The 15,479-nt window shown below is 43.6% G+C and overlaps 1 protein-coding gene across 8 annotated transcripts in view; it reads right to left on the bottom strand.

Moving 5' to 3' along the window:
* CRACR2A (calcium release activated channel regulator 2A) overlaps nucleotides 1-15,479 on the bottom strand; it is a 137,619-nt gene that overhangs the window by 97,227 nt on the left and 24,913 nt on the right. The window contains exon 1 of one of the 8 annotated variants that reach the window (XM_072799334.1): nucleotides 8,866-8,937. The exons of the other annotated variants lie outside the window; for them this stretch is intronic. The gene's annotated coding sequence lies outside the window, so the exon portion shown is untranslated. Of the gene's footprint in view, nucleotides 1-8,865; nucleotides 8,938-15,479 lie in introns of those variants that run through there. 8 annotated transcript variants of the gene reach the window in all.

Below are 15,479 nucleotides of genomic sequence, written 5' to 3'. Positions count from 1 at the left end.
GGGCTACTGCCATGGCTTTGCCCACACAGACAAAGCCGGCAGTTCCCGAGGTTCCTTTGGTCACCTCTGAGCGGCTGGCAGCCAGTAACTGGCTGGGGCAGAAGTGTGAAAGCCCAGCAGGGATAAACTCTGAGCTGTGATTTATAGCTTAGATCGCTTTTGTGGGACTAGGCTGAGGCTGGAGCTCCACTTGACATTGCCCTCTGGCTACTTCTACTCTCTTGTCCTGCTTCCCACTCCTTTATTGCGTTCTCCCAGGAGCATTGCCTTAATTCCACCTATTTGCATATGGATCCCCCTCTAGGGAAGTCAGATGAAGGCAACTTTCTTGACTCAGCATTCATGGGACCCTTTCTGCATATTTCCTGTTACATGCATCCTCCCAGATCCCCTCAATTCTAAACCTTCCTGGCCAGATCTCCAACCTGAGATATCTATGGTTCTCTGTGTTCACCCCTATGCCCCTATTCTCTCTTTACTTCTCAGAGCCCCTGTTTTCCCTGAGACTGTGATATTCTAACTGCTTCTAAAGAAAGGAATCTTCGGGCTCTCCTTGGGTGCCTGGGAAGCACTGAACCAGGCGGATGGTGAGAGACACAGAGACATATTGAAGACTATCCTTTCCCTCAATGAATATACATTTTTGCAGGGGGATAAGATACAAATAATAAATAAATGAGGCAGAGGACAAGAGCCACATAAATGTGCTCAAGGAAAGCTACAGGAGCAAACAACTCTAAGAACAGCCGCCCCCAAACAAGGTCTCTGTCTGTTGCACTCCACGCCACACAATTCTGGCTCTTTTATTTCATCTTAAATGGTCAAGAAAATGGAGGTCAGCTCTGGCAGAGATAGTCTGAATGAGTGGGTAATCTAAAAAAGCAGCTTGCATTTAATTCTGCTATTCATTGTTTTGTTTTGTTTTGTTTTGTTTTGTTTTGTTTTGTTTTGTTTTAAATAGTGCTTCCTCAGGAAATAGCTTCAGAGAGGTTAAGTAATTTGTCTTAGGTAAATGACTCATTAGTGACGGAATGTGAATTCAATCCTCAGCCTGCCTAACTCTTTAAAACCGAGTTTCTCTATCTATAAAATGGGACTAATGATTCCCATATCACAGAATAGTTATAAGAATTAAATACACACACATACACAGGGTATCAAAAATATCCGGTACAATAAAGCACTATGTCGTAGGTGATAGTGATGTTATTGAGCCAAAGAATATTTTATTTTATTTTAAAGATTTTATTTATTTATTCACGAGAGACACACAGAGAGAGGCAGAGACACAGGCAGAGGGAGAAGCAGGCTCCATTCAGGGAGCCTGATGTGGAACTCGATCCTGGGTCTCCAAGACCACGCCCTGGGCTGAAGGCGGCGCTAAACCACTGAGCCACCTAGGGTGCCCGAAAGAATATTTTATATGCATATTTTAAAGGCTCTTAATACAGACTACTAAACTGCTTTCCAAAAACAAGAACAAAAACAAAAACAAAAACAGTTAAGCAAGCCATGACAGCATTGCCAAGGGGACCTGACCATGCCTCCTTACCACTTTAAGGATAAATCTTAAATTTGCAGGACTACCATCACCTCTTTATAGTCATCTTCTCCCACCTGACTCACCACATTCTCTTCTCTCCAAATGATTTCCTATTCTCTCAGCAATTTAATGCCTCAGCATCTTCAAAAACACCATTTACTCGCCTGGCATGCCCTTCTTGTCTATGCTCAGCCCTATGAACACTTAAGAATTCCATTTAAGGAGCGCTTTCTCTGAGAAATCATCTTGACCTCAGCACAGTCTGACTTATATGCTCTTCCTCTGGGCTTCCATAGCCTCCTGGATTTACATCTGCTGGCAGAATTATTCATGGTAGAGATTTACTTGTTGGATGCTCCTCCATCCCTCTCTCTCTCTCTCTCAATCTCTTTCTTTCCTTTTCTCTCTCTCTCTCTCTCTCACACACACACATACACACACATACACAAACACAGCACCTGCAAATGCCTTGAAAGAATGGATCACATCTCATTCCCTGCACTTAGCAAAATATCTGGCTCACTGACAGAGCTAAGTAAATGAACATATATAAATAATAATTAAAAAATACACAAGCCCATGTTCTCTTTTCTGATTTAAGGTGAAGCAGAAAAGAAAACCAAGGACCACTGTTTCAGGCGTCTTCTACAGCAGCCGCTCAAAGATCTAAATTCGAACATTTTCTCTCAGGTCACAGTCCTGCAGGAATCATGATGAGTTTGGATAGCATATTCACATCATGAATTTTAGTAGCTGGTAGAAAATAAAAGGGACAAAAATTTGAATCCAAACTACAGAGATAAGCCTAACTGGCAATTCAGCCAACAGTTCCTAACCTTACCTCATCAAACCTCTAGTCTGAGTTCCTTCTCTATTACTTATTCTTGTTCTGTCTCAAGCTCCTCTATCAAGATGCTGGCAGGAACCACAGTGCCCTAAAAGGTTCTGACCAGGCATCAAAAAATCTGATTCAAGTGCTGACTTCACCACCTTGTGGCCTTGGGAAAATTGGTTCATTTCTCTGAAAAGGCAAGAATAACTGTTTCTTACCTGTCCCAACAGAGGAAGATCAGATGAAACACTGGATGTGAAAGTGAATAGCAATGTTATGTACAAATACAAATATATCCTTATCATTGCTATGGGAGACATCAGAGTGTAGAGAAAGGAAAGCAGAAGAACGGTGGGCATGCTCCATTAGGGAATCAGCTCCTGTGAGTGACAAGTGGCTGTGAAGCTGCATATCATAGACAGAAGCCTGCAAAGTTTCCAGGCTTTTCTGCCCTATGTAAAAGAGCTAGGAAGAGTGACAAACTTTCTCCTGCAGAGGCATTGTTTAAACAAACTTAAGTGATATCTATTTATTTCACCAATTTCCCCAATGTAGTAGAGCTAACCTCTGTTATCTAGTTTTTAAGAAACTGTGTACCCATATCTCCGATGAATACAGATGCAAAAATTCTCAACAAAATACTAGCAAACCAGGCAGTCCGGGTGGCTCAGCAGTTTATTTTTTTTTTTTTTCTTTTTTGGCTCAGCAGTTTAGCGCCACCTTCAGCCCAGGGCATGATCCTGGAGACCAGGGATCAAGTCCCACATCAGGCTCCTTGCATGGAGCCTGCTTCTCCCTCTGCCTGTGTCTCTGTGCCTGTGTGTGTGTGTGTGTGTGTGTGTGTGTGTGTGTGTGTGTGTCTCATGAATGGATAAATAAAATCTTTAAAAAAAAAATACTAGCAAACCAAATTCAACAGCACCATTAAAAGGGCCATACACGGGATGCCTGGGTAGCTCAGCGGTTTGGCTCCTGCCTTTGGCCCAGGAGATCCTGGAGACCCGGGACCAAGTCCCACATCAGGCTCCCTGCATGGAGCCTGCTTCTCCCTCTGTCTGTATCTCTGCCTCTCTCTCTCTCTCTCTGTGTCACGTGAATAAATAAATAGAATCTTTAAAAAAAAAAAAAAAGGACCATACACCATGATCAAATGGGATTCATCTCTAGGTTGCACAAATGGTTCAACATATGTAAATCAATGAATATGATACATCACATCAATGAAATGAATTATTATAAAATCGCATGATCACCTTAATAGATGCAGAAAAAGCATTTGACAAAATTCAACATCTATTCACGATAAAAACTCTCAAAAAAAAAATGGGAATAAAAAAATGTGCCTCAACATAACAAAGGCCATACAGGCAAAGTCCACAGCTAATATCATACTTGTTGGTGAAGGGTTGAAAGTTTTTCCTCTAAGATCAAGAACAAGACAAGGATCCTCACCACTCCTGTTCAACACAGCACTAAAAAGTTCTAGCCATAGCAATCAGGCACAAAAAATAAGTAAAAGGCATCCAAACTGGAAAGGAAGAAGTAAAATTGTCTGCGTGTTGATAACACAATTTTATATACAGAAAATTTTAGAGTCCACAAAAAAAAAAAAAAACTGTTAGATCTGACCAATAAAGTCAGTTAAGTTGTAGGATACAAAATCAACATAGAAAATCGGTAGTATTTCTATATACTAACAACAAGTTGTCTTAAAAAGAAATTTTTAAAAATCTCATTTACAGTAGCTCAAAAACAATAAAATACTTAGGAATAAATTTAACCAAGGGGGGGGTGAAACATCTAAACACTAAAAATGATAAGACATTATGAAAGAAATTAAAGAAGATTCAAATAAATGGAAAGATGGTCCATGTTCATGGATTAGAAGAATTAATATTGTTAAAATGTCCATACTACCCAAAGCCATCTACAGATCCAATGCAATGCCTCTTAAGATTCCAATGGCATTTTCTGCAGAAATAGAAAAAAAAATCCTAAAATTAGTTTGGAACCACAAAAGACTTTATAGAGCCAAAGTGTATCTGAGAAAGAGGGACAGAACTGGAGGTATCATGCTTCTTGCTTTCAAGCCATACTGTAAAGCTATAGTAATCAAAACAGTATGATATTGGCATAAAAATGGATGTATGCACAAATGGAACATAACTGACTCCCCAAATAAACCCACACATATACACTCACAAAAATTAACTTGAAATGTATTGAAGACCTACAGGTAAGATCTGACACCATAAAACTTTTGAAAAAAAATAAGGAAAAACTCTCTGACACTGGTCTTGGCAATTTTTTTCTTTTTCTTTCTTTCTTTTCTTTCTTTTTTTTTTTTTTTTTGGATAGGACTACAAAAGCAAAGGCAACAAAAGTAAAAATAAACAAGAGGAATCACATCAACTAAAAAAATTTCTGCACAGCAAAAGTAACCATCAACACAATAAAAAGGCAACCTACAAAATGGAAGAAGAACACTTGCAAACCACATATTTGATAAGGGGTTAATATTAAAAATATATAAGGGAATCATACAATTCAATACAAAAGCAGAAACAAAACCAACAGAAAACTCCAAATAATCCAATTAAAAATGAACAAAGAACCTAAATAAACATTTTTCCAAAGAAGATATTCATTTAAACAGACAACAAGAACATGAAAATGTGCTCAACATCGTTCATCATCAAGTCAAAACCTCAATGAGACAGCACCTCACGACTGTTAGAATGGCTATTCTCAAGGATAACAAGTATTGGTGAGGACATGGAGAAAAAGAAATCCTATGCACTGTTGGTGGGAATGTAAACTGGTGCAGCCACTGGGGAAAACAGTATGGAGGGTCCTTAAAAAATTAAAAATAGAACCACTGTATAATCCAACAATTCAGTTTCTGGGTATATATCCAAAGGAAATAACATATCGCAATGAGATGCCTACAACCAACATGTTCACTGCAGCATTGTTTACATTAGCCAAGACATGGGAACAACTGAAAGTATCCATCAATAGATGAATTAATAAGCAAAATATGATACTATATATATTTAGTTCATATTACTCAGGCATAGGATGCCTGGGTAGCTCAGTGGTTGAGTGTCTGCCTTCGGCTCAGGGCATGATCCTGGGGTCCTGGGATCGAGTCCCGCATCGGGCTCCCCATGAGAAGCCTGCTTCTCCATCTGCCTATGTCTCTGCCTCTCTTTCTGTGTCTCTCATGAATAAATAAATAAGTCTTTAAAAAAATATTATTCAGACATAAAATGTAATATACTCAGCCACAATAAAGAAGAATGCCCTGCCATTTGTGACAACACAAATCTTGAGGGCATTATGCTGAGTGAAATACCTCAGAGAAAGACAAATACTCGATGATCTCACTTATAGGAGGAATCTAAAAAAACAGAACTCATAGAAACAGAGAACAGATTGGTGGTTGCCAGAGGTAGGGAATGAAGGTGGGTGGAAGGAATGAATGAAAGTGTTCAAACCCCACAAACTCCTAGTTATTAGATAAATAAGTCCTAGGGATGTAACGTACAGGGTGGTGACTAGAGTTGGCAGTACTGTATTGCATATTTGAAAGTTGGTGAGAGAGCAGATCTAAAAGTTCTTAAGACAGGAGAAAAACTTAACTCTGTGCTGTGACACACATTAACAAAACTAAGTGTGCTAATTGTTTTTCAATTATACATGTATGAAATCATTTTATTGTACACCTTAAACTTATACAATGTTATGTGTTGATTAACATATGTATTTCAATAGGGACGCCTGGGTGGCTCAGTAGCTGAGCATCTGCCTTCAGCTCAGGGTGTGATCCCGGGGTCCTGGGATTGAGTCCCACACTGGGCTCCCTGCAGGGAGCCTGCTTCTCCTTCTGCTTATGTCTCTGCCTCTTTCTGTGTGTCTCCCATGAATAAATAAATACAATCTTTTTAAAACAACAACAACAACAACAACAACAACAACAAAACCCAAAAAACCATGTACTTCAATAAAGCTGGAAAAAAAGGGAGAAAGGAGATATCCTCAGGAAGGTTTGGGGAGAAATGGCCTGCCTAAAGACTCAGGTTTTCGAATCTAAGCAATTGCTGATGATCCCCATGAAAACTTAAAACAGCAGCAGTGGCACCAACTGAGGCCTGATGACAGGGGCCGAGGGAGGCAGACTTCCCATCTTTGGTTTTTATTACTCACTTCACAGATCCTCAGAGGAGGGGTAACTCACTACTCCTGATTTGAATCTCACCTAGGAAACACACAGATATGAATCACACCTTGTTTTGCACTGGGGGCCACGGTGGAAGGGGTTTTATGCTAATCTGGGGGAGATTGGAGGAAGTGTCCCTCCCAGCAGGGCTGCAGTGACTCAATAGAAAACAAGCCTGGGAGCACCTGGGTGGTTCAGTGGGTAAGCTTTCTGCTCAGGTCATGATCCCAGGCTCCTGGGATGGAGCCCCACATCAGGCTCCCTACTCAAAAGGGAGCCTGCTTCTCCTTCTTCCTCTACACCCACTCGTGATTGCTCTCTCTAGTGCTCTCTCTCAAATAAATAAAGTCTTAAAGAAAAGAAGAGAAGAGAAGAAGAAAAGAAAAGAAAAGAAAAGAAGAAAAGAAAGAAAAAAGAAAAGAAGAAAAGAAAAGAAAAGAAAGAAAGAAAAGAAAAGAAAAGAAAGAAAAGAAAAGAAAAAAGAAAAGAAAAGAAGAAAAGAAAGAAAAAAGAAAAGAAGAAAAGAAAGAAAAGAAAAGAAAAGAAAAGAAAAGAAAAGAAAAGAAAAGAAAAGAAAAAAGAAAAGAAGCCTAGTCCTATCATCTTCCAGGTTTGGGAGAGGAGAAGAAGCAGAGGGGTAGTAGTGGGAAGTGTGCTTAGTGGCTTGGGTCTGGAGACTGTGTCAAGCCTGGTGAGGGCAGAGCCTTGTGCAAGACTCACAAGGAGGTAGCCTCAGGGCTAACCAGATAGCCCATCTCAAAGCCCCAGCTTTCAGCAGTGCTCTTGAAGCTCCTTTGTATCCAATCTGCAGATGCTGAAGCTCATCCTTAAAACAGATGAAGAATTGCGACCAGAATCACCGCCCTCCCTAAGAAGGCAATGGAATAGTGTTTCAAAGAAAAGCCTAAGGAGCCCCACAAGGAAAGCAAGCTGAAAGGTGCTGGAGGAAGAACAGGCTCTGGGACGAGATCGTAGGCTTCCTTGCCTAGTGCAATTTGGGGATATTAAGTCTGTGGACCTGGAGAGGAAATTCGCAGAATGCACTGGTCACAGGTTAAGTAGCCTGGGCTGAGAGCGTGCTCAAAATCACTGGAGGTAGCAGTGGTGATTCAAATGGGTTAGGATCATCTCTCATACCACTGCTAAGGCCAAATCTCCGACTATAGCTGGATCTAGCGGACCAAATGTATATTACCATTGCATTTGGCCTCTGTGCAGCTCATATGTACAATCCATCTGAAGCAAATGCTTCCTATTCTATGTGAAGTTGTAATACGGCACTTGGCTGTTCCTTCCTTCATTCAATAAGTATTTACTATGTGCAGGTACTGGTTTTAACTGCCAAAAGGGAGCAATAAGTCAAATCCAGCAAGCATTTGACCTTGTGGAACTTATATTCCAGTAGCGAGAAACAAACAATAAATATATAAGTGTTAAGTACACTTTCAGACTGTGACAAGTGCTGGAAGAAGATACCCACCCTCCCAAAGTCTCCTCTCGGTACCCCTCCCTAGCATCGCTGCTGAATTTGCTGGAAGCAACCAGAGAGGGGAGGATCCACCATCTAGTGGCCTCCCAGGCCCTGACCTTCACAAGGCTGGGAAATGGGAGAACCAGGGCGGAATGTTGCCCTGTCTGCCCCCAGCTGCTGATACCTGGGAAGCTTAGGTCATACTGTTTAGAAATGAGAAAGTACTTAGGCTATACATGGAGATGTTGATAGTATTATGTCTAGATGGTAATCTTAAGAGATGAGTTATTTTTATTTTCTTCTGAATTTTCTAATGATTTTGTTATTACAGTGTATTCTTTTTCCAGCAATGGAAGAAAAATCTCTTTTTAAATGAGAAGATAAGCCTAGCCAAATCAAATTAATAAGAAATATATTTGGATGGGTAGGGAGGGCCCAGATCTCAGGACGGTGGATATCATCTCACCATACCACTTTGTGGTTTATAAAGCAATTGCACTGAATTTTCTCCCTCCCCCTCCCAAGACTTTCTCAAGGCTACACAGCAAATAAACCTCAGTGCAGGAAAATACCTGACCGTCAGGTCCTTGACTCCTTGGCCAGTATGTTTTACATTACTCCACCTGACCTACTGTGACTGACCTCATTTCTCTTTATAGCTGAAGCCTTCAGAAAGCCTCTGAACACCGCAGGCCCTATCTGCCCCCTCTCTCTGCCCTCATCCTCCCCTACAGGGAGCATGCTGACTCATCCGTTCATCCATGCGTTTATCAGACTAGTCTTTCTTGAGCCCCTACCAGGTATCGAGCATTGTACTAGGTGTTCAGGATACAGCAGAGAACCAAAAAGGTCCCCCAGGGCCAGGAAGAGGCTTTAACTAATGAATGAATACATAATACAAATGTAACCATGGTAAAGAGTGTTATGCAAATAATTAGCACCAAAGGGAGCTGACCGGGACTGGGACTCTACCAACACTTTGCTCAATAAGGAGCAACACATTGTCACAGAGTCCCCAAGGAGGGTCAGCCAGATATTCTAGGTGGAGGCCAAGATTACAACAGCCCAAATCTCAGAGAATGCCTATTTTGGATGGAGCAGCAGCAGGCAAAGTCAAATGAAAAGTTATTTAAGGACTTCATGCACACTAACGGTAATGAAAGAGCCCCCCAAACCTTCTCTGGAGCAGAGAGGAGATGACCAGCCAAATCATCAGAATTGTCATAAGTCAACATCAGAGATGACTGTCGCTGAAAGAGGTCACTCACAGAAGTTGGGAACGGGAAAGGAACAGCATGACCATACAGAAAATGTGTAGTGAAACATACAGGACAGGAGCTTCTGGGTCTGAGTGGCACAGGCTTGACCACAAGACTTCAGGACATCACAGGTGGGAGAGGCCTGGAGGAGGATGACATGCAGGAAAATCTTTGCAGAAGGTAGGACTGAAGGTGGGACTTAAGTGGCCTTGGAGAGGGAATGGGATTTCGATGCTCTTCAGGGTAATCTCATTTAGCAAGGCCACCAGGATGTCTGGAATGTGCAGCACAGTCCGAGGCACTTTCTCTTCCAGATCCTGGCAGCTGGCTTCCTGGCCTCTCACTTGTCTGGGGACTGGAGCGGGGAGGCCTGGTTCTTCTATCATATCTGAGGGTTTTTTTTTTTTAAGAGAGAGAGAGAGAGAGAGAGATGCAGAGGGAGAAGCAGGCACCATGCAAGGAGCCTGACATGGGACTCGATCCCGGGTCTCCGGGATCACACCCCGGGGCCGAAGGCGGCACTAAACCGCTGAGCCACCGGGGCTGCCCACACATCTGAGGGTTTTTAAGTGTCCCTCTAGCTGTGCTCTGAAGAGCCAGGAGCACTGCTGGCCACCCAATGTTGAACATAAAGGCTGATTTCAGCACCAGGCAGGTTGGCAAATGAAGAGAACACCTGGCTAATTAGCATTCCCTTGCATGGGGTTTTACTGCAATATATCCATAAGTGAAGCTCAGAAATATCCAGGTGCTGACAGCCACTAGGGACCCGATATTCAGGCCAGGTTCTGTTCTCAGTTGCCATTTGCCTTCACAGCACTGCCACAGGGACCTGGGCTATTGGGCTATCCTGAGCACCCTGCACACACCAGCCACTAAAAGATAACAGTAGCAAAAATATTTAATAATGGTAGCGAACTTTCATATGGGGCTTGAGAGTCAGAGGTTTTTGTAATCTATTGCTACATGGTTTTCAAAGGTTGTGCTGCCTTATTTGTAAGAACATGCCATGCCTCCTGTACAACAGCTGCGGCAGGACTGGGCCTGGTGGTGCCGAACACCCCACAGATACCTCTCCACATGACACTGAGTCATCTTCAATGACACCTGCGTCTCCATGTGGCAGGATGGCCTGTGGGTAAAGGAGGAGGGCCTCAGGTGAAGGCTCTGGGAACCTGTGTTCATCCAGAGCTCACTCTGCACCTTCTCTGCTTGAGAAACACGAGGCTGTGGCTTTAGATGGCCCTGAGTTCAAGTACCAGCTCTGCCCCTCACTAACTGTGTGACCCTCAGCAAGTTACCTGACTTCTCTGGGCCACTCTCCTGCTCTGAAAATAAACATGGGTAATAGGAGTCTGTCTCATCAAGTCGTAAGATAGTAAGACAGAGAGTACATGAAGTGCTTAGCACAGCACCCACCCATACTTAGTGCTCAGTAAGTCCTGATTCCATTACTGCTGCATTCCATTCCATTACTGCATTCCATTATCACAGACAGTAAGCACTGCCTCATTCCCTCGCCCAAAACCACAGACGAGGACAAGACTCATGGCACAGACATTGTCCCTCTTGCTTGGTGAAATCAGCATGCTGTGGCAGGGTGGGCCCTGGGTACCCGGGGAGTCACTCTGGTTTGGGTAGGCAGCATCGTCCCGAGGGCAGCTGGGCAGGCAGGGCCTGCAGTGCGGCATTACCCTCGGCCATCACTGGGGCAGACAGTGGAGTCTTGCTTCTGAGCCCCACAGCTGCCTTGTTCAGTGAGGACACTGCAGACCACATGAGGTCACTGAGTCCTTGAAATATGGCCAGTCCAAATTGAGATGTGTTGTAAAAATAGCCTAGTGCAGGGGCACCTGGGTGGCTCAGTGGTTGAGGTCTGCCTTTGGCTCAGGCGGTGATCCCGCCTGAACAAGTACTGCATCAGGCTTCCCACAGGGAGCCTGCTTCTCCCTCTCCCTGTGTCTCTGCCTCTCGGTGTCTCTCATGAATAAATAAATAAAATCTAAAAACAAAAAAAGTAACCTAGCACAGGAAAAAAGGAAGGTCAGACATCTGATTATGCATGACTACCTGTGAAATGATATTTGGGGTATTTCAGGTTAAATAAAATGTTACTAAAATTAATTTCCCCTGTTTCCTTTCCTTTACCTGAACTGGCTACTAGAATACTGAAAAGCACATATGTGGCTCACATTCAATCTCTACTGTGCAGCACTGGTCTGGCTAGTGAGCTCCATGCAGGCTGAGGCTTTGTGGTTTCCAGCACATGGAACAAGCCCTGAATGAATGAGTGAGCCTACAAGTGGGCAGGAAGTCTGGAGGAGAGCTTTTGAGAGCCTGAGGCCATGTGTGAGAAGGTGGGGATAATCCTGAGGCAGTTTGGGGGGTGGTGTGGGTTTCATAGGATGAGTCAACTGAGTCTAGAAGAAGTATTAAATATGTGTCCCCAAACATCCAGATTCAAACCAAGTGCATCTCAAACCTATACTCTTTCTACTAAATCCCTTTACCTCCCACAGCAATACAGAGTTACAGAAAGAAAAGTAGATTTTGGATTTTTTTTTTTAAAGTCTATTTCCTCACATGAGCACTAATGTCCTAGCGTGGGACAAGAACCTTGGCCTCCTTGGGCCTTAGGCTCCTCATCTCTTTTGTCCTATGTGAGCCATGAGGCTGCATCATTTTCTTTTTCCTGGTGCCTAGAGAGAAGAAATTCCATGCCAGAAGGTAGTCTCCAAGGCTGAGTCCTAAATATTTTCTCGCTCTCTTCTCCTCTCTTTGGCTCCCAAAGAGGCTCTCCGGTTGAGATTTCTTTACATCGCCCAAATCAATGATTTGTTTGTTTAAGGGTTCACTTTGATTTTACTTCGTTTTAGATGCTTTTCATCAGAAGCCAAAACCTTGCAGACTTTTTTCCTTGATCTTATAATGAAATTCCCTCAGAGATATTTAATTCTAGATAGAGCTTTAGCTATGCCACATATCCTTTAAAGAAAAAAGACATCTAAATAACAAACATCCTTCCATCTTCAAATAAAAATCTCAGAAGGCAAACGGGCTTGTCTCCCTTACATCTGCCTCTACTCTTCTGTTGCCAACTATATCAACGAATTCCCTACATTTTGTTTCAAAAAAAAAGAAAGGTACTCAATATACCACAGCCTCTCATGTTTCCACACAGGCCCTGAAGGGCCTGATGCTCTGTGAACGTTCTCTGCTGCTTTGATGCCAGTGAAACACGCTTGTGTGCTCTGCTTGGCCTTCACCTGTGGCCTGCTGAGTGAATTCCCTTCCTGACTTGATCCCAGCCTCCCTACACGGAGCTTTCTGGAAAAGAGTCTGTGTTATTTCCGTTTCCAACCCTGACTCAAAGGCCTCTGGAATTTTAACCTTAAAAAAAAAAAAAGAGTATTTTCAAGCCCAAATCGATTTCTTGGAGAAGATCTCACCCACCTCTCCCCACCGTGGGTGAAACGCCAACACTATTTTTGATCAGAAAGGATAAAATAAGATTTACCAGACCCAAGCATGTCTTTCTAAAGCAAGCAAAGGGCTTCAGCCAGGTAACAGGGGTAGACCTGCCTTTTCAGTGCAACCCGATGCAGGATGCAGAACACAATCACCAACCTGTGTCTCAGCCACTTGTTGAGTCATTATGGGTTTGTGTTTGTCTTCCCTGCCACCCAGCAGACTGGTGCTTGAGGAATACACACGCATTTTAAACAGGCAGCATGCACCAAGGCAACAAATCTGCTTTTTCAAAATAATGGTGTGCTGCATTCCAAAGCCAAACAAGTTCATCTGGTGGTTCTCTTCAGCTAAGGCTTACGGATGGACTCCTTAGTGCCAGACGTGTTAGGTAACAGGAATAAAAAGAACAGAATATTATCCATACCCTCAAAAGCTCACAGTCTAATGGAGATAGATATATGTAACAAACTTAAATGTAAGACAGAATGAGAAAACGTGGTAAGAAAAATATGTGTGTGTGTACTGGAAAAGGATGGGAAGAAATATACCCCAATGTTAATAGTGAGTGTCTCTATTTACTGGACCTATGGGCAATTTTTCCCCTCTTCTTTACTATTTGTTATAGTCTCTGGTAGCTCTTTTTATGATAAACATGCATTGCTTATAAAAAAAATAAGGTATGTTTTTCAAGAAAAAAAATCAACAAATTATAAAGGACAACTATTTGGGTGATAAATTAAGTCTTTGTGGAGAATGCGGTATGTCTACTAGCCCTGCAGGATAAGTAGAATTGGGTAGTGAGGTGAGGGGAGATGATCTCAGGCAAAGGAGCAACGTGAAATGGCCCCCAGAGCCAGAGGGATGGGGAGGGCAATCTGGGAAAATGTAAAAGGATAGTACACATAGGTACTCACCAAGAGTGGGAACTGCAGCTGGGGGTCCAGGGGGCCGCGAATACCATGTCAAGTAGACTCAGTTGCTTGTTTTTTGTGTTCCTATGGCCCTTTGTTTTGGTTCCCAACATACCACTCATTACACTGCATTATACTTGGTTGTATTTATGTCTATCCCCCACTAAATTTGTAGCTCTTAGGGGTCAGGGATCACGGCTCATTCATCCTGTAACCATAGCACCTAGCATAACAACTAGCACGTTACAAGACTCAAAAGATGCCTCTTGGATGAACTGGAGTCTAAGAGGATTACTCTTTATTTTGTAGTAGTAAGGAGTCATCAGGAGATCCAGAACCGAACATATTCCAGGCAGTCAATATGTGCCAAGCACTATGCTAGCTATGAAACTCTATTGTCTTAATTGGTCCTACCCATAATCCTATGTGTGCCCTTTGTATGACACCCATACTGTCCACCCTTGCTTACACACAAGGCTCAGAAAGGTTGAGTAACCTCCCTCAGATCATACAGCCAGTGGTCAGAGAAGCCAGGACAGTCTGAGGACAGTGGAGGATGTGGTCAAGCAACAACATCACAGATGTTAAGGAGACTACACCAGTTTGAGGCTGTAGGGACCTGAGTTAGCCCAGCTGCTCAGAGCAAGGAATTGAAGAAGTGGAGGGGGACAGTGTGGAGGCAGTGCTCAGAACGGAGGGCTGACTGTTCCTTAGCTGCTTCCCAAGCACATTTATTATTTCTGAAGTCAACATAGGGCCACACAGCACTCACAGGGACTCGCCCTATACCTGGAAGAGCTCCTGCCCACCAGAAGTAGGACTTGTGGGGGTGCCTGGGTGGCTCAGTGGTTGAGCAGTTGCCTTTGGCTCAGGTCAAGATCCCAGGGTCCTGGGATCAAGCCCCACATTGGGCTCCTGGCTTGGCAGGGAGCCTGCTTCTCCCTCTGCCTCTGCCTGTTGCTCCCCCTGCTTGTGCTCACTCTCACTCTCTCTCTCTCAAATAAATAAATAAAATCTTAAAACAAAAAAAAAGTAGGACTTGTGCAAAGAGCTCCCCCCCCCCCCCGACAGTGCTCTGCCTGAGAGTCACATGAGGTTAAGGCCTCAGGAAGGGGCAGCATGGTGCCCCTGTGAGACTTGACACCACCAATGGTCTTCCATCTCTGCTCCCTAACATTGGCCTCACATCTCATTTGAAGATGCTATTCTCCTTCCCAATCAACAGTGGCAAGGATGGGTGCTCAGGTTCCTGGAGGCAGGGGGATGCCCGGGATGCCCTCTAGCAGGACATTCCACTTGCTGGATCCCAAAATTACTCCTGAGGCTAACGGCTCCATTCCAACCTGCACCCAGCATTTTGCAGCCTCTCTCTCAACATCAAAACAGTAGCCACTGACCTAACAGTGCCATGGGGTGGTGTCCATACAAGGAAGTGACCTCCTTCCTTTTAAAGCATTCATTCCCAGAAAATGAAATGAAAGTGTTCTTATGCCCTTCACTCGTTTCTGGGACAGTGGGTACTGTTAAATCCCCAGCACAGCTGACAGTTGAAGACTAAGAATAACCATGGGTTGGTTGTTCCCCTCTGTTTCCTCTGCTCTCTGCCTCCAATCCAGTCCCCCACCCCCACCCCAGCTCAGTGCACTGCACTCTCTAGGTGGTTCTTGCCAGGCCACGTCTGATTGCCTCTCCACCCTAAAGGCAATCATGCTCAGGTGACCTCTCTGCTCCCATGCTACTGGTCCTCCCTGTTGAGAACAATGCCTGGGA

Source organism: Canis lupus, chromosome 25 (genome assembly GCF_048164855.1).
Source record: "Canis lupus baileyi chromosome 25, mCanLup2.hap1, whole genome shotgun sequence".
NCBI classification, from domain to species: domain Eukaryota; kingdom Metazoa; phylum Chordata; class Mammalia; order Carnivora; family Canidae; genus Canis; species Canis lupus.
Note: the sequence above shows the minus strand (reverse complement) of the source record. Positions and strands in the feature narration are given on the sequence as shown.